The sequence below is a fragment of the Oncorhynchus mykiss genome, chromosome 9 (assembly GCF_013265735.2).
Source record: "Oncorhynchus mykiss isolate Arlee chromosome 9, USDA_OmykA_1.1, whole genome shotgun sequence".
Lineage (NCBI taxonomy): Eukaryota > Metazoa > Chordata > Actinopteri > Salmoniformes > Salmonidae > Oncorhynchus > Oncorhynchus mykiss.
Genome location: NC_048573.1, coordinates 40,529,257 through 40,548,008, shown reverse-complemented (window position 1 = coordinate 40,548,008; position 18,752 = coordinate 40,529,257). Strand labels below are relative to the sequence as shown.

At 46.2% G+C, this 18,752-nt stretch overlaps 1 protein-coding gene across 2 annotated transcripts in view; it reads right to left on the bottom strand.

Moving 5' to 3' along the window:
* The window catches only part of LOC110532072 (semaphorin-3B), a 69,605-nt gene that overhangs the window by 26,248 nt on the left and 24,605 nt on the right, over positions 1 to 18,752 (bottom strand). Inside the window, exon 1 of one of the 2 annotated variants that reach the window (XM_036987987.1) lies at positions 157 to 501. The exons of the other annotated variant lie outside the window; for it this stretch is intronic. The gene's annotated coding sequence lies outside the window, so the exon portion shown is untranslated. Of the gene's footprint in view, positions 1 to 156; positions 502 to 18,752 lie in introns of those variants that run through there. 2 annotated transcript variants of the gene reach the window in all.

Here is an 18,752-nt window from a genome sequence, read left to right as displayed (position 1 = left end):
TGGAGAGATGCAGGGAGCCAGGGGCTCCTGGCTGGTGCCTGATTGGTGTCTGGATCCCAGACATTTGGCCAAGCTTGGACACACTCAGAGAGTAGCAAACTTTAGCTGTCTGAGTGGAGGAAGTCCAAAGCCCTAAATTCCCCCAAAGGAACTCACCTCTCCTTCTGTATCCAGGGCAACCGCATTCCCTCTCAGCGTCCACCTGACCCAGTAATGGTCCAAAGCACAACGTGTCCCATGGATACGTCCTCAACACTACTTTCCAACAGGTTGTCTCTCTATTCCAGGACCAAAATCTGTGCTCCTCCTTCTGTTTCTCGGTGCGCATACACACTTATTGACTCATTCACACACACTGTCGTTTACACCATTTCACACACATGTACACATACCCCCACACACTCTCCGATACACTGTATGGAATCCACACAAACCCCAGAGGTGGGATAAGAAAATCCTTCAGAAGAACCGACAGAATGGTAAAGGTAGAGTCCTCGCTGAAACAGTAGGTGTACCAGCCGCAGGGGCGGGACAGCAAAAGAAAGATGCTATAAAAGCTGGGGGCGGGGGGGGGGGGGGAATCCAGTGAGTCAATGCAGGCAAGGCTGGTGGGTGAAGAGATGAGACGAAGCCAGGCCCAGTATTCCAAGAGTCAGCAGGAGCAGCAAGCACTGCAGTCCACTCAGAAAAGCATACCTCTCCACTATACACTTCACTATGAAGAGGAACAGAGCCCGTGCACAGGGACTCCGGGTGAGAGGTGGACAAGAATAATGGACTTAATTCAAGAGCAGCGAGAGAGATAAAGAGTGAGAGAGAAGGGGGGGGGGTGAGCGAAGAAAAGGTGGGAGTTAAGAGGAGTGAAGGGGAAAGGGGCAGGGAAATGCTCTGTTGTTGGGTGAGTGTGGGAGAAGTGAGAGAGAGGCAGGAGGGGAGTTCTACTCTTGATATCTTAGCAATCCAGGGCTGAAGATGTGCACCGTTTGTACACGGCTCACAACGCATGCAGCCCGTATACACACAGCTAACTGGACTGATAGGAGGGGACCACAAAGCCAGGTCCAAACCGTCTGTCTACGAGTCAGATCTTATTTTAGATCGAGACCACCGCACACATACATGGTAGATTGGCACGTCCCATACACACAGGGAAGACGAATACTTCCTACAGTAGTCATACGCAGGTATCACGAGTAGGGCTCCTACTACTACTGAAGACGTGTATATGGTATACTATCCACTAGTGTCTAGGTGCGTACGTTTGGGTCCCCTGTTACACACAAGCACACGCAGGTATATTCAAGAATGCCTAGCACATCTGATGAGATGTGTCTGCTCCTCTCTGAGCCGCCTGGGGCCAGGCAGTGTCTGTGTGTCTGTGTGTGTGTCTGTGTGTGTGTGTGTGTGTGTGTGTGTGTGTGTGTGTGTGTGTGTGTGTGTGTGTGTGAGCTTGTGTTTGAGCTTGTGTGTTAGTTTGCGTGTGTGCGTCTGTGTGTGTGTGTGTGTGTGTGTGTGTGTGTGTGAGAAGGAGGGTCTGGCAGAGTGCCAGGGAGGGTTGCCAGGTGCAGCCCCCCCGCTGATGGTATGAGGGACAAAGGGAGGAGAGAGCAGGCACAAAGATGCCCCTTCCCCTCCGCCCCTGTCCTGCCCCTCTGTCTCTGGACCAATGAACCCCCTGATGGGCGCCCTCCTGACCCCTCTCTGTGGCCATGGCAACCCCTCCCTGGTGAGAGGGACTTTGGGTCCCCTGTTGTCTTGTTGTCCTTCTGCCAACTACATCATAAACCTATCTTATTACCACTCATAGTCCTCCTATAGCCATCCTATAACCATCCTATAGTCATCCTATAACCATCCTATAGTCCTCCTATAGCCATCCTATAGTCCTATATCCATCCTATAGCCATCCTATAGTCCTCCTATGACCATCATGTAGTCCTCCTATAACCATCCTATAGCCATCCTATAGTCCTCCTTTAACCATCCTATAACCATCCTATAAGCATCCTATAGTCCTCCTATAACCATCCTATAACCATCCTATAGCCATCCTATATCCATCCTATAGTCCTCCTATAACCATCCTATAACCATACTATAGCCACACTATAACCATCCTATAGCCATCCTATAGCAATCCTATAGTCCTCCTATAACCAGCCTATAGTCCTCCTATAACCATCCTATAACCATCCTGTAGCCAACCAATAGTCATCCTATTGTCATCCTATAACCATCCTATAGTCCTCCTATAGTCATCCTATAGCCCTTTTTGGTTCCACGTAGAACCTTTTTGGGTTCCATGTAGGACCCTTTCCACAGAGGGTTCTACATGGAACCAAAAAGGGTTCTATGTAAAACCAAAAAGTGCTCTCCTTGGGACCAAAAAGGGCTCTCCTATGGGGACACCCGGAGAACCCTTTTGGAACCATTTTTTTCTAAGAGTGTATGTGCTGTGAAATTGACCAATAGTGCCTTGTTTCTCTATTCAATTGTCTCAACCTTACTGGTTAACTGTATCCAGTCTAAAAGAATGTCTGGTGTTGGATTGGAAAAGGAATCTCTGTTTATAAATCACGCAGCTTGTTTTTTACCAGTGGGGTTGTGCGAGAGTCAACGCTGCGTTGAGTTGAGGTTACCGTCACAGCTAATTAAGTCTCCCTGTCCTCCCAGCACGTCACACGTGCGCAACATAACGCACAACAAGACTCCTCCAGTCAGTCAGTCCCTTCCCGACAAAAAAAACAAACACCTCGCCTGGCCGTGTTGTTCCAAGCACCACAGCTCATCCACTCTCCCAGTAGCAGCACTTACTCACAAGTACTGTACAGTAACACGTTTGGAACACAACCTCCCTGAATGAAAAGACCGAGCACCATAATCTGACATGTGATGCCTGATTGGCTGGCTATGTGGATAGGCTGCTAGGATTCTTGTGGATAGTGGACGGTAATCATGTGATTATGTCTAGAAATAGGTCAAATCAAATCAAATCGGAATTTATTGGTCACGTGCAAAGGATACAGTCGGTGTAAACAGTACTTGCCAGCAAGCTCTTCCTCAACAACGTAGTTATACTAAATCGTACAAAATGAATACAAACGAGAAATAAAAAATAAAAAAGTAGATATATGAATAAAATAAATACCTACAAAAATAAACACAATATACAAGCTATAATACAGTCTGATCAAAATGACCCAAAGGTCACGGGCTAGAAGGATCCGTTGGATTACATCACAACTGTAAAAAAAAAATGTATATATATTTTTTTACATTTCACCTTTATTTAACGAGGTAGGCTAGTTGAGAACAAGTTCTCATTTACAACTGCGACCTGGCCAAGATAAAGCAAAGCAGTGCGACACAAACAACAACACAGAGTTACACATGGAATAAACAAGCGTACAGTCAACAACACAATAGAGAAAAAAAAGAAAGTCTATATACAGGGTGTGAATATGGCGTGAGGTTGTAAGGCAGTAAATAGGCCATAGTAGCAAGTAATTACAATTTAGCAAATTAACACTGAAGTGATAGATGTGCAGATGATGATGTGCAAGTAGAAATACTGGTGTGCAAAAGAACAGAAAAGTAAATAAAAACAATATGGGGATGAGGTAGGTAGATTGGATGGGCTATTTACAGATGGGCTATGTACAGCTGTAGTGATCAGTTAGCTGCTTGGATAGCTGATGTTTAAAGTTAGTGAGGGAAATATAAGTATTCAGCTTCAATGGTTTTTGCAGTTTGTTCAAGTCATTGGCAGCAGAGAACTGGAAGGAAAGCAGCCAAAGGAGGTGTTGGATTTGGGGATGACCAGTGAGATATACCTGCTGGAGTGCGTGCTACGGGTTGGTGTTGTTATCGTGACCAGTGAGCTGAGATAAGGCTGAGCTTTACCTAGCAAAGACTTATAGATGACCTGGAGCCAGTGGGTCTGGCGACGAATATGTAGCGAGGGCCAGCCGATTAGAGCGTACAGGTCGCAGTGGTGGGTGGTATATGGGGCTTTGGTGACAAAACGGATGGCACAGTGATAGACTGCATCCAGTTTGCTGAGTAGAGTGTTGGAGGCTATTTTGTAAATGACATCGTCAAAGTCGAGGATCTGTAGGATAGTCCGTTTTCCTAGGGTATGTTTGGCGGCGTGAGTGAAGGAGGCTTTGTTGCGGAATATATACAGTACATACGGAAATATACTACTGTCACATTTAGAATGATGGAAAAGGGGTTCTAACGCGCATTCCAAAATATAAGGACGCCGGTAGCTAAGTATTATGAGTTTAGTCATTTAGCTCCAATAACAACAACATTTATGGCAATAAGTACAGCTTGCATATAGCTGGACTGTCCTTCCTTATGGCATCCCTCATACAGTCATGTTCAGACGCCTGTGAAATTCACAATAGCAAATGCCAGCAGGATGACCAAGGGGGCAATGAGGGCTTGTGGGTGATTTGGCCATCAAACAAATAATTGAAATAGTAATCAGCTATTTATATATAGGCTTGCGTGCATAAGTACACAGAGGTGTAGAGGGAGGGCAGAGAGAGGGCAGAGGAAGAAGAGAAGGAGGGCAGAGGCCGGAAGGGACACCAGTTGCGCTCGAGGACCGTTTCCCAAATATGGCTGCCAGGAGCGGCTAGCTAAGCCGTGGCTAACGTCCGTGAGCTCTGCGGACAGGGCAACACGACATAAAACGATTTATTGGACTAAGTGGATCATCAGCACCGTGGTGACCGCAGTCATTCAGGCAGCTGTGTAACCTCGCATTATCTCATCACAACACCCACGCCTGATTGGCCCAGGACACAGAGCGACACTGATTGGTTGACACTGGGCCATTCAAGCAGACAGGCAGGCCAAAGGCCCGGTCATAAATGACTCGGGGCGTTTATCTGTGCCTGTTTTATTACGGCCAGAGCCAGGGCACAGAAAACAAATGAGATGAGGTCACTACCGCCCAGGGAGGGTTGAAGGATTAAACAGACAGAGTGCTCAGTGTTGTAACGATAATGTGACGTGACTGAGTGTGTGCGCTGCCTTGACACAGATTTTAACCTGGAGCCACAATTCTTCCTCTGTTTTCATTCGCGATCCATTGACAACGTTAGCTATAAAAGGCGGTAACTGCCCATATGAACTCTCACTTTCCTCATCTCTCACTGTTCAGCTCCCTCTAGGCTTCTACTTTCTCCACTCCCCACGCTCTCCATCTCTCAATCTCTCTGCCATGATGTGGGTATCCTGGGGGTCATCTACAGTATGCCAGGGGCCCCTGAGCCCAGTCTGGTCCCAGTGTCCACCACAGGGATAATCCCCCAGTTAGCAGGGGACAGGGTCAGCCTGGGGTGGGGGCTCATCCCCATCCCCTTCGATGTGTTCAGGCTCTGGGGTGGGTGCTGAACATAACAGGGGCTTAGTGTCACGACCCCCCTCCCCCCAGCCTCTACCCTCAACCAACCCCAACCCTACCTTCCTCCACCCTCCTAAATATTCACAGTCACAGGGGTGTGAAATGTGGCAGGTCCCCTCTGGAATGTGGTTCAAAGATCTCCCTCATTTCCCACAACTGATGGTTAAATATGCAGCTGGCTGCTCCTCTCTCTCTGAAGCACAGGGCCCTGCAGCAGGTGATGACGGCATCTTGATCTGACGGGGATCGGAGACGAAACATGGGAAATCACCTAAGAGGGATGTTCAACTCTTACCACCCACAGGAGACACACAATTGTATTAGGTATACCACCTCATTCACAAATATGTTGTTCGCTCCTGCAGACAGTGAATCAGACTACTGTTTGACAGCGTTCAGTTACTGTTTGATTGAACGTTAGAATGGGCACAACGAGTGACCTAAGCGACGTTGAGCGTGGTCTGATTGTCGGTTCCAGTATCTCAGAAACGACCCAGCCTCCTGGGCTTTTCAAGCACGACAGCATCCATTCAGCAGCAGTCCTGTGGGTGAAAACAGCTTGTTGATGAGGAGAGGTCGAAGGAGAATGGCAATAACAGTGCAAGCTAACAGGTGTGCCACAAACAGGCAAGTCATGGCACAGTACAACAGTGGAGCGCAGAACGACATCTCAGAACACACAACTCGTCGGTCCTTATCACAGATGGGCTATTGCAGCAGACAACCACTCCTATCAGCTAAAAACAAGAAGAAACAGTTCCTGTGGGCACACGATCACCAACACTAGACAATTCAGGAGTGGAAAAACATTGCCTGGTCCGACGAATCCCAGGTCCTGCTGCGTCATCCTGACGGCAGAGTCAGGATTTGGCGTACGCAGCATGAGTCCATGGCGATACAGGCTGGTGGCAATGGTGGAATAGCATGGGAAATGTTTTCGTGGCACACGTTAGGTCCCTTGATTCCGGAGACAAAGTGGGGTCTGACCCGGTGCTAGATGGGTACCTAATGTACCTAATAAACTCGCCACTGAGTGTATAAGTGGGTACATACACACGTGCGCTAGCAAGCACGTACACCTTCCACTACCCACCCTTCGGCTCTGGCACCTCCATGAGATGGGATTATGTTTGATTGACAGCAACTCTCAGCAGGCCTCCCCAGGTGAAATGATGCTAATATGGCAGCCTCAGCCCAGCTAACTCTGTCTCCTTGCTCTTTAATTTCCTCCCATGAAGCCCTGCTGCATTTCTCACAGGATTATGGGCTGGAGATGTTGAGGCCACACTGAGGCAGGCAGGTTGGGAGAGCTCTCTCTCGCTCTCTCTCTCTCTCTCTCTCTCTCTCTCTCTCTCTCTCTCTCTCTCTCTCTCTCTCTCTCTCTCTCTCTCCCTCTCTCTCTCTCTCTCCCTCTCTTTCGTGGTGTATTTTTTTGTCTTTCTCTCTCTCATTCTCTCTCTCCCTTTCTTTCTCTCTCTCTTCTCTCTTTCTTTTCTCTTCCCTATCACTGTTTCTTCCTTCATCTCTCCCTCCCTCCACTTATTTTTTCCACATCCATCTAAGAAGCTGGAAAGTGTTCTCTCTCTCACTCTCTCTACTCTTGCTCTCTCTCTCTCTCCTTCTCTTGTTCACCTAATGTATTTAATTCCATCTGGGAGGGTGATGAACTTCCAAACCTCCCTCTGCCCTCTCCCTCTCTCGTCCAGGCCAAACACTGTGGCCCTGATAGGAGCAGAAACATGCACACGCACACGCACACACACACGCACACACACACACACACACACGCACACACACACACACACACACGCACACACGTGAAGTATGTGAAAGTCATTCTGTCAGCTTAACCTAAGGGATAACCAGCTGCCATACAGTCAGAATGACATACAGCCACACATTGAAACACACAGTGAGAACTATCCGTGTAGAAAATGCCTAAAGCACACTGTAAAGCTATGCTGAGGATTTGTAGCAGTGCAACAGTGCTCTGAAGGCTCCACAGGCTGCAAAGCTGTCCTGATGATCCTAGTTATCCCCATTCCCTACACTGCAGGCAGGCAGGCAGGGCTGTCTAGTTAAGGCCAGACCAGACAGGCGATGGCAGAGCAGGCCAGCGAGACGCTCATCCTGATGGGCAGTGATCCGGGCAGACAGGTTGCTTTCAGCACCACTCCGAGACAGATTAATAACCACCAGGCTCTGGAGCCACAGCAAGCCACCCCTGGGGAAATCTGTGTGTGTGTGTGTGTGTCTGCGTGTGTGTGTGTGTGTGTGTGTGTGTGCGTGTGTGTGTCTGTGTGTGTGTGTGTGTGCATGTGTGTACCCGAGGGAAAGTGTGTGTTGCAGTCTAAAAACCTCCCATTTCAGACAGGATGAATAACTCTACTGAACCCCACTACACAGTACTATAGCAACTTGAAAATACAGTACATTAGTAATACCAATGCATATTAGAAATATGTCCAAATGCACAAATGGCCATGCAAATGATTAGAACCTTTAGACACATACCATCAACAATGCACACAGATTTCTGTTTATTATGGCTGCAGGGGCAGTATTGAGTAGCTTGGATGAAAGGTGCCCAGAGGTGCCCAGAGTAAACGGCCTGCTCCTCAGTCCCAGTTGCTAATATATGCATATTATTATTAGTATTGGATAGAAAACACTGACGTTTCTAAAACTAGGATTCCTGGGAGTGCATTCTGATGAAGATCATCAAAGGTAATATTTATAATGTTATTTCTGATTTCTGTTGACTTCTGTTGACAAAAAAAAAAAATTCTGAGCACCGTCTGTCATGGTTTGCGTTTTCCGTAAGGTATAAAAAGATCTGACACAGCGGTTGCATTAAGGAGAGGTGTATCTATATTTCCATGTCTAACAATTGTATTTTCATCAACATTTATAATGAGTATTTCTGTAAAATGATGTGGCTCTCTGCAATATCACCGGATGTTTTTGGAACTAGTGAACGTAACGCGCCAATGTATAGTGAGATTTCTTTATATAAATATGAACTTTATCAAACAAAACATGCATGTATTGTGTAACATGAAGTCCTATGAGTGTCATCTGATGAAGATCATCAAAGGTTAGTGATTCATTTTATCTATATTTGTGCTTTTTGTGACTCCTCTCTTTGGCTGTAAAATGGCTGGGTTTTTCTGTGAGTTGGTGGTGACCTAACATAATCGTTTGTGGTGCTTTCACTGTAAAGCCTATTTGGAATCGGACACTGTGGTGGGATTAACCTGTTGAGTGTAGGGGGCAGTATTTTGATGTTTGGATGACGTACCAAAAACGTACCAAATGAAACTGCCTATTTCTCAGGCCCAGAATCTAGAATATGCATATAATTTTCAGATTAGGATAGAAAACACTCTAAAGTTTCCAAAACTGTCAAAATATTGTCTGTGAGTATAACAGAACTGATATTGCAGGCGAAAACCTGAGGAAAATCCAACGAGGAAGTGCCTAAGAGAAATTAATCTCCCTGTTCCATTGCATGCCTTCCCTCCATTTAAAGGGATATCAACCATTTTCCTTTTCCTATGGCTTCCACATGGTGTGAACAGTCTTTAGACATAGTTTCAGGCTTTTATTCTGAAAAATGAGCGAGAACGATCATATCGTGTCAGTGGATGGCTGGGTGCCAGCAGAGTTTTGCATGCGCAACAGCTTGGAGCAGACATTTTCTCTCTCTCTCCTATTGAAAAACTACGGTCCGGTTGAAATATTATCGATTATTTATTGTAAAAACAACCTGAGGATTGATTATAAAAAAACCTTTGACATGTTTCTACGAACTTTACGGATACTATTTGGAATTTTCGTCTGCCCGTCATGACCTGCACGGACCTGTGGATTTCTGAACAAAACGCGCCAACCAAATGGAGGTATTTGGATATAAAAATAATCTTTATCGAACAAAAGGAACATTTATTGTGTAACTGGGCGTCTCGTGAGTGCAAACATCCGAAGATCATCAAAGGAAAGCGATTCATTTTATAGTTTTTCTGACTTTCGTGACCAATCTACTTTGCTGCTAGCTGTTTGTAATGTTTTGTCTGCTGAGAGAGATGTCCTAACATAAACGCTTGGATAGCTTTTGCTGTAAAGCTTTTTTTAAATCTGACACGCCAGGTGGATTAACAACAAGCTAAGCTGTGTTTTGCTATACTGCACTTGTGATTTCATAAATATTAAATATTTTTAGGAATTTAATTTGAATTTGGCGCTCTGCAATTCAGCGGATGTTGACAAAAATGATCCCGCTAACGGGATGGGTGCGCCAAGAAGTTAACAACAAGATGACCTTTAAAACGGTATAAGATGTATGTTTGAGGAATTTTAATTATGAGATTTCTGTTGTTTTGAATTTGGCGCCCTGCACTTTTACTGGCTGTTGTCATATCGATCCTGTTAATGGGATTGCATCCCTAAGACGTTTTAATTGACAGGCATGTAGGAAATTCAGAAAGATTCACTCACACTTCACCCACAGTGCAACCTCCAGCCTGTGGCTGACACTGTAAGAGGCAGACTAAATGGTTGATTGGCAACTTGTTTTTTATATTTGGGCTATAAACGCCTTCTGCTCACACGTACACACAAATGCATGCGCGCATACGCGCACACACACACAATGAGAGAGGGAATTCCTGTGCGCTAGGTATGAAGTGCTGTCTCGCCGGGGCAGAAATCCCCTCCATTAAAGTGTAATTGAAGGCAACCAGAAGCCAGGGCTGATGATGGATGAGGTGCCCAAAAGGAGGAGAGCATACTGGGGGAAAGGAGGAGCTCAGACCCCCCACATCCACACCATATCCACCTCCAGCTCCACCTTCAGCTCCACCTTCACACAGCTGAATTAAAAAGAGGGCAATCAGCAAACTGCACAGCCACACAGAGAATTTCAAAGCACAGTACAGGAGCAGGATCTTAATTTTTATTCTAAAGCAGGAAAATAATCCTGCAGCGACAGGAAATGTGAATGATTATTTTCGTAAATGGAAATTACAAACTTCAGGAGCCTTCTGTTGTCCTGCAACAGGGTGATCAAATTAATATCTGTAGCACACACAGATTTCTAAAGAGATCCTATGTACAAATGTATATATACACACAAATGCAAGCAACCGATGCACACACATGTACCCAAGCTCAAAAACAGGCACTGCCACACGCACGCACAAACCTATGCACAAACACATGCAAAAGCGCAGTGCCCTCCCTCTTTTGACAGGAAATTGACAGAAGAAAGGTGAGTGATTTACTGTCGCCAGCCCATGGAAACACCCCACTGGAAATCACCCTATATCAGAGTACCAACAGCTGTCATTAACATAGCCCAAAATCAAAGAGAACACACACACGAACACACACCAACACTAAAGCGAAGACAATAAAAACGTAAAGGATGTCTGGAATCCATGTAGACTTGTACAGAACACGCAGCGCCTTTTCATCTGATGCCAAGGATAGATTGATAAAACAGCTTTCCTTTCACAACACACATCGGCCTGCGCACGAAAACACACATAGGCCTGCGCACGGAGTATTAGCTGTTACAGAAATACTATTACATTGTTCTTCTAATCTCTCTTGACCACCTTTTCTCACTTGACCCAGTTTTCTGACTCTCACTCCCTGATGTTTTCTCTCTCCCTCCTTCCCTCCCTCCCTTAGGTTACAGGTATCCTGCCAAGAGCAGAGTCTAGTTTAGAGGAGTGTTCTCAGTTAATGACTGTTCGTTCCGTCCACAAGGCCAATTCTTCTGTCATCTGCTCCTTGCCCGGCCCAGCCTCTCCTCCTCCTCTCCTCCGCTCCGGGCCAAAGTGTCAGAGGAAAAAACAAAGCTGGTCAAACTTTGGGATACTAACAGCAGTAACCTGATGTAAGAGCAGGAGAGAGAGAGAGAGAGAGAGAGAAAGAGAGAGAGAGAGAGAGAGAGAGAGAGAGAGAGAGAGAGAGAGAGAGAGAGAGAGAGAGAGAGAGAGAGAGAGAGAGAGAGAGAGAGAGAGAGAGAGAGAGAGAGAGAGAGAGAGAGAGAGAGAGAGAGAGAGAGAGAGAGAGAGAGAGAGAGAGAGAGAGAGAGAGAGAAAGAAAGAAAGAAAGAAAGAAAGAAAGAAAGAAAGAAAGAAAGAAAGAAAGAAAGAAAGAAAGAAAGAAAGAAAGAAAGAAAGAAAGAAAGAAAGAAAGAAAGAAAGAAAGAAAGAAAGAAAGAAAGAGAGAGAGAGAGAGAGAGAGAGAGAGAGGAAAGAAAGGGATAGGGAGAGCAATACTTCCTTTCTTCTTAACCCTGATTTAGACACTGGGTAAAGACACATTAGTGACTGCCAGTACCCTACTCTAAGTACATCCACAGTGGGACAGTCCACCAAGTACAGACATACACATCCTGTTCCCATTGCCTTTCTCAGACATACTCACTCATTTCCAGCCAATGTTGGTTCACCTAGATACACTGTGCCTTCTATGCGACAAGCTGGCTTATGTGCTCTCACTAGCTGGAACTGTAGCTGTCTTTTACTGTTAAGTTGAACCACCTGAGCATCCATGAAACAGTCAGAGAACATTCTGGAACATTCCTGACCTACGTACTGTACCTGTCACTAATCGAGACCACTACACCTAGTAAAGAATCCAGAGAGGGGCAGTAAAGTCAGCCAGGTCAACCGTGATACAAGTCAGTATTCGACCTCCATCCATGTCTGAGGAGGTCGGAAAATTACGTGGAAACCAGCCACTAGGGGCAACAGCGAGTGCTGTTACCGTCAAGTAGGTGTTGGTTTTGCTAGGGCGTTGTGGACAGGGATGGCTGATAAGTATAAGTATAAGTATAAGTATAAGCATCTGCCAATGGTTCAAATTCAGCAATAGAACGTATTTTGTTGTTGTTGTTTTTTTAAGCCTATCACAAACTTGAACTCTTACCTTAACCATTCGCAGTTAATGCCTAAACTTAACCTTAAACACGTTTGACGTTTGAGAAACATGGGATAAACATCTAATTCTGACGTGAGACTGTGAGAGCTGGTTGAGTAAAGTAGACTATCCCATCGCTGACTAGAACAGCTAGTGTCGTACAGTAGAGCTTCCATCCCAACTGGCCGATGTGTCACTCACTCAGGCACACACAGCTGACTAGAATAGCTACAGTTGTACAGTAGAGCTTCCATCCCAACTGGCCCGATGTGTCACTCACTCAGGCACACACAGCTGCTGTTCTTTTTGTGGGATTCTCCCGCTCTGACTCTCTGTTTCTCTTACTCTTTCATTCTTTCTCTTTCCATTTACTTTTCCCTTCCATCTCTGACTGTCTCTCCCTCTTTCACTCCAGCCATTTTTCTCTTTCTCTTTCTAAATGATCTGTGTCCTACGGGTGAAAGAGGGGAAAGAAATGCCACACTCCCAAACATAAAAATACTTATTGGGGGGGAAAACACAGTAATGAAAGTTTTATTTTTCCATAGTAAACTCTTTCTTAACCTAACATAAACATACAGTACACGGCTCTGACCGCAGGCTAATAAAACCATAAAATATAATTGGATGCACACGACCTCACATAACCCTATGACAAAGCTGGCCAGGGGAACATTGAGGACACATTCTGGGTTAACTCTGTGCAGCGACATACAGCGAGCATGGCTTGCATCCTGTTGGACAGGCAAACCACAGCGCTGCAGAACTCAGCGTGGGATTGGTAATCAATCACATGTCTCCTCTTTCACGGACAACACACATTTTACCAGACAGTCCTATCCAGGGTGACTTACAGGAGCAATAAGGGCACTTCGGCAAGCTTTTTGTCTAGTCGGCTCAGGGATTTGAACCAGTGACCTTTCAGTTACTGGCCCAATGCGCTTAACCTCTACGCTACCTGCTGCCTCATGTGGGCAACAAACGTATACACGGTCTGACCTGGTGGCAGATGCAGCTTAAGGCACACGGTCTAAAGCTGAGTAAATACATCACCTAATCATCTCTAAACACCTGTAGGGCTGTAGGACAGACTTCTGGGGGAAAGGGGACTGGAGTCCCAGACAGACAGACAGACAGACAGACAGACTCATATGGGATATCCATAGAGGAAGCCTAAGGAGGGATGACAAATGCACACAGAGGGAAAGATGGATACAGATACAGGGAGGGATAGAAAGATGGCCCAAAGGAATAAGCACAGGAACGAGGAATAGCTCTTCTCACAAATCACCTCTCCCCCCCTCTCTTTTCCCCTCCGCTCACAAACACACCGTCACCTGCACAATCCATTGAGCCACGATAAAAGAGATACTTGCCAACTGCCAATCACATATAATGGGGGCCTCAACTTGAGCCAATGGGAGGGCCGGATGTCTTAATAAATCTGCGTTGAAGTGGCCCTGAGGGGGAACAGAGGATAGGCTGGGATTACCTCTTCCTAAAACCACTGGAGCATTTAAAACAAACACACACTCATACCGACGACAACATACATGCACTGACACACACACACACACACACTTCCTATGACCGTGGTGACTAATGAGTGGAATTGTGGCTTGACCGTACAAGGCCATGGTCTGGTCTGACCGCTCCTCGTCGTTCCCTCACGGTTCCCCCATAGAAGTGTGTTTGCGTTACGGCGTTCGACCACCACTGTGGAGCTGAACAGTAGGGTGCCATGGTCAAGGTTAAACCAGCTCAATCCAACCATACGGTCAAAGCAAACTCATTCCCCTGCTGCAATGCTGCAACGCGTGCTGGCAGAGTGGGGACGGCCCACAGAGTCCCAAACCTTCCCTGCCCCTAATCCCAAGCCCAACTCTCACCGCCTGAACCCCCCCCCCCCCTACACCCCCTGATACTGACCTCTACCTGCACATACTATAGACCCACCCACCCACCCCACCCCACCCCACCCATGCTCTCCACATGAGTGACTCACAGAGACAGACACGCATGCCGGAACCCTGGGATCCTAAATGGAATCTGAGACAGTTGCTCTCTGAGGGCCAAACCAGAAATTACGTTTCTCCATTTCTCCAGGTTTGGTCAAATAGAGAACGGAGAGACACGCACGTTACACATGCCTGCGCACATTCACACACGCAGCCACACACACAAAGAGAGAGAGAGAGAGAGAGAGAGAGAGAGAGAGAGAGAGAGAGAGAGAGAGAGAGAGAGAGAGAGAGAGAGAGAGAGAGAGAGAGAGAGAGCCACGGTAGGGTCTGGTGTCCCAGACACAGAGACAGACAGGGGAGTGGGACAGGGGAGTGGGACAGGGGAGTGGGACAGGGGAGTGGGACAGGGGGACAGGGCTATTAGAGCTATTAGTCTCCGTAATGAAAACAATACAATCCACCCGACGCTAATTGACTTTTTAACTGGGCCTATACTGTAATTAACCGTTACAATGAATCCCGCTAATTCCGTCCCAATGTATCTTTCCTATTGTCTAGTCAATTCAGTCAACATGAGACACAATGGTCATACTATTTCATGGTTATTTTCATATAGAAAACGTTCTTATTTTGCAGTTAGTTCTGGAGTAAATTCACATATTTGACCTGAGAGGGAATATATGATTTAGTGTCGTGTTGCATAAGGTTATGTCATACATGTTGACTAGACAGACTCCTAGAAATGAATGGTATATCTATTCACCCAGGGCTGAAAAACAGCAAAATAACGTTGTCTAAGCTGGAACACTGGCACGAGCCCATAGCAAATGAATGGAATCGAATGTTCGCAGAGCCTGTTTGGACTGGAGCGATGCTTAGAATTCCATTTTGTCTAAATGGCACAAAAAATGTTTAATCCCTTTTTATTTTACCACTACAATCTGTTCGTCGGACGAAACTGGAGAAAAAAGGAAAGTAAACATCCGCACCTCGGTGGTGTCAAACCGTGCTTATGTCCACGTAATGAGAAAGTAGGGAGAAAATGAAAACGTCTGACTATCTCTGGTCTAGTGATCATTGAGAAATGAGCACGCTGCCCAGACTTACATAATTACAAAGATGAGATTCTCCTGATTAAAATGGTGCCCGACTTCAAAAAGTCTAAATATACACATTGTGAGATATTTGGCAAAATAGACAGACATGCCTCTCCATAGGAAAACAATGGGAGGAGCTTAGTGTTCCAAGTACTTTGGGGCTAGCATTTGATGACAACCGAGCTCGCGGCCCAGACTTACATAATTAGAAAAAGGAGATTCTCATGATTGAAATGGCATCGGACTTGAAAAAAATCTAAATATACACATTTGAACTATAAACAACGTGAACAGGTCTCATCGCCAACAATAACAAATTGTGACGTTGGACAATAAGCTGGGAATAGAACGTCCGAAAAGCGAGTTGATGCCACTGTGCTCAATAGAACTAATAGGAGCTGGCAGGGTGAAAAATGCCCGAAAATAAGGCCTGTTTTTTCGTGATTACTTCAAAACGACGGCAAGCAGCTGGGACATATGGTCATATTATGAAACTAGGCTCCACGGCGGATGCAACAAACTAGTTTTGATGAGAAAAAGCTTTGTTAAAAATGTCATGTGTCCAGCCTATTAATGCTCCATTCATGAGACAGACCAGACGGACAGCAGGGTATCAATATGTGGCGTGGGAATCACAGTTAACACACACACACACACATAGAGAGAGAGAGAGAATACACATTAATATTCAAACATCATTTACACAGAACAAAGCATACATGAACAGTTAGTGTCTACGGAAGAAAGTAAATGGAGTGTCCCATGTTTCCATTGAAGCTGCTGATAACCAAGGCTGGACCCAGGTAGAGGGGAGAGGGGTACCTCCATCTGCCTCCACACGGTACTGAAGGCTGAGCCTCTAGTCATTAAGGACCTGAGGCTGCTCAAGAAAGTCTGCTGTTCGATAGAGTGAGATTAGAGAGTGAAGGGCTTTGATAGTGCTAAAGGTTTACCAACACTAGAGTGTGTGGTATGGAACACGTTGGAAAGATAAGGTTGCCTTAGTCATTTCATCAGAGGGGATCATTGATCCCCTCCCTATGCCACATATATAGGTGATTACTGGGAGGGGTGCACAGACTGTGGATGAAGGCTTAGCAACTGGTAATGAGACTGTGTGTGGCACTGCCACAGTTGACAGTGCGTATTGCATACCCGCACACACACACATAGACACACATACACACACACGCACACACACGTGTACACACACACGCTACAGCCTGACAGCTTGGAGAGAAACAGCAGGAGTGGTTACACCAGCAGGCTGCTCAGAACGACAGGATTAGAGGGTATCGTCTGTCACAGAGACAGACAGGCACACACACCTAGTCACATAAACACACACGCACGCACGCACGCACGCACGCACGCACACACACACACACACACACACACACACACACACACACACACACACACACACACACACACACAGAGACAGAGAGAGACCAGTAGCTGATACGTGCAGTGAGAATGCTGACTCCACAGTAAAACAGAGGGAGGCAGAGAGTGAGACAGAGAGTGGCCCAGGCCGGTCCTGCCCTCCAGAATGCCTGCTGTGTATGGAAGCTTACTTGAAGGATGCAGGCTGGAATTCATTTAATTGTCTAAACTCTGTCTTCATGCCCACCTCCATAAAAATGTATCACACTGGTCTTTGTTCTCTCCTTCCCTGGGCCTTCCTGGCACCTCAGCCTCCCCTCAGCTTCCACTCAGGCTGGCTGTGTGTGCCTCATGCTGGGGTTGGTTGTAGTACTGGCCTGTAGATTCCTGCTCTGCTTCCAGTTGCACCTCTTATACTCAGGTCTACTTCCCCAGGGCTGGGCCTCCCTGATGGGCCTATTAGAGCTGGGTGACAGGCCTCCATCTCTAGGTAGCTGGTGTGTGTGTCCGTGTGTGTGTCCGTGTGTGTGTCCGTGTGTGTGTCATGTATTGAGTTACAGAGGGTTCTCTACAGTCTAATAGTAAAGGGCTCCAAAGGGAGTTTCCGGCTGTCCCAACAGGATAAGCCATTTTGGTTCCAGGTAGAACCCTTTTTTGGTCCCAGAGAACCCTTTTGGGTTCTTCAAAGTTCTTTAACGGGTTCACTTATGGGGACAGCAGAAGTACCCGTTTAGGTTCTAGATAGCACCTTTCTTTCTAAGATTGTAGGTACAGCTCTATTAGATCCCAATGATAAAAGCTATAGACAGGACACACAACAGTTGAAATACTCCACTGACACACTGACACACCTATACAGTACATACACATACCACAGACTTCCATTCATATGTAAGAAGACATCTTGACACACATAGAACACACACACACACACACACACACACACACACACACACACACACTGTTGACACACATCGACTGGCACAGACACACAGGCGACAGGTCAGCACCTGACACCCAAATCAGATGTCACTAATTATTTACGCTGCCTCCCTCCATCCCACTGAGAGTGTATATTTCACCTTCACCTAGCGTAAGAGCCTATTCGCCCACATGATGCAGAACAGCACACAATGATTCACTTCTCAAATAGCAGAACCTTTAAGCTCCCAACCTCTTGTCCCACATCTCTGTGTCTCTGTAGATTTCAGAAGGGGGATGTTAGCAGTAACAGCGTGATGTGTTCTCCCCTTCTCTGTCCATTCCATCTATTATCCTGCTCTGGCTTCTCAGCCATGTTCCATCATTTAGAACCTGGAGGGTGTGTGTTAGGGTGGGACACACGGCCTTAGAGAAGCCAGATTTAGACATTGAGTATGATTTAACAGTTTCATTTCACTCCATGCTGTTCATATGAATAATTTATCATAATTGACGGGTTTCTGGCAGTTATTCATCGCGGGATAAGGAAGCGGTTTTGGGTGGTAAATCCCAGTAAATCTCGGTAACCGGGTTCCCGCTATTTAACCCTAACACACACACACATATAAATGCATTTCACACTTAAACGCACTCACACATACACACAAACACATGCGTGAGCGTGCACACACACACCCTGTACACACACACACACACCCTGTACACACACACACACACACACACACACACACACACACACACACACACACACACACACACACACACACACACACACACACAGCCCCGTGCTCCCTGATGATCTGACACACATTAGCTAATGCATAGAGACGGTCCAGCAAGATTATGTACAATGACCTTTTGGTGTCCGGATCTGAGAGGAGGGCTGGAATTAAGAGCAGGGTTTGGATCAGCCGACCTCCTCTCTTCTTCCATCTCTCTTTTACTGTCTGGGATGTTACTCGGTTTCTTCCCCCATTTCACATTGTCTCACTATGCCAACTCTATCTGAAGACA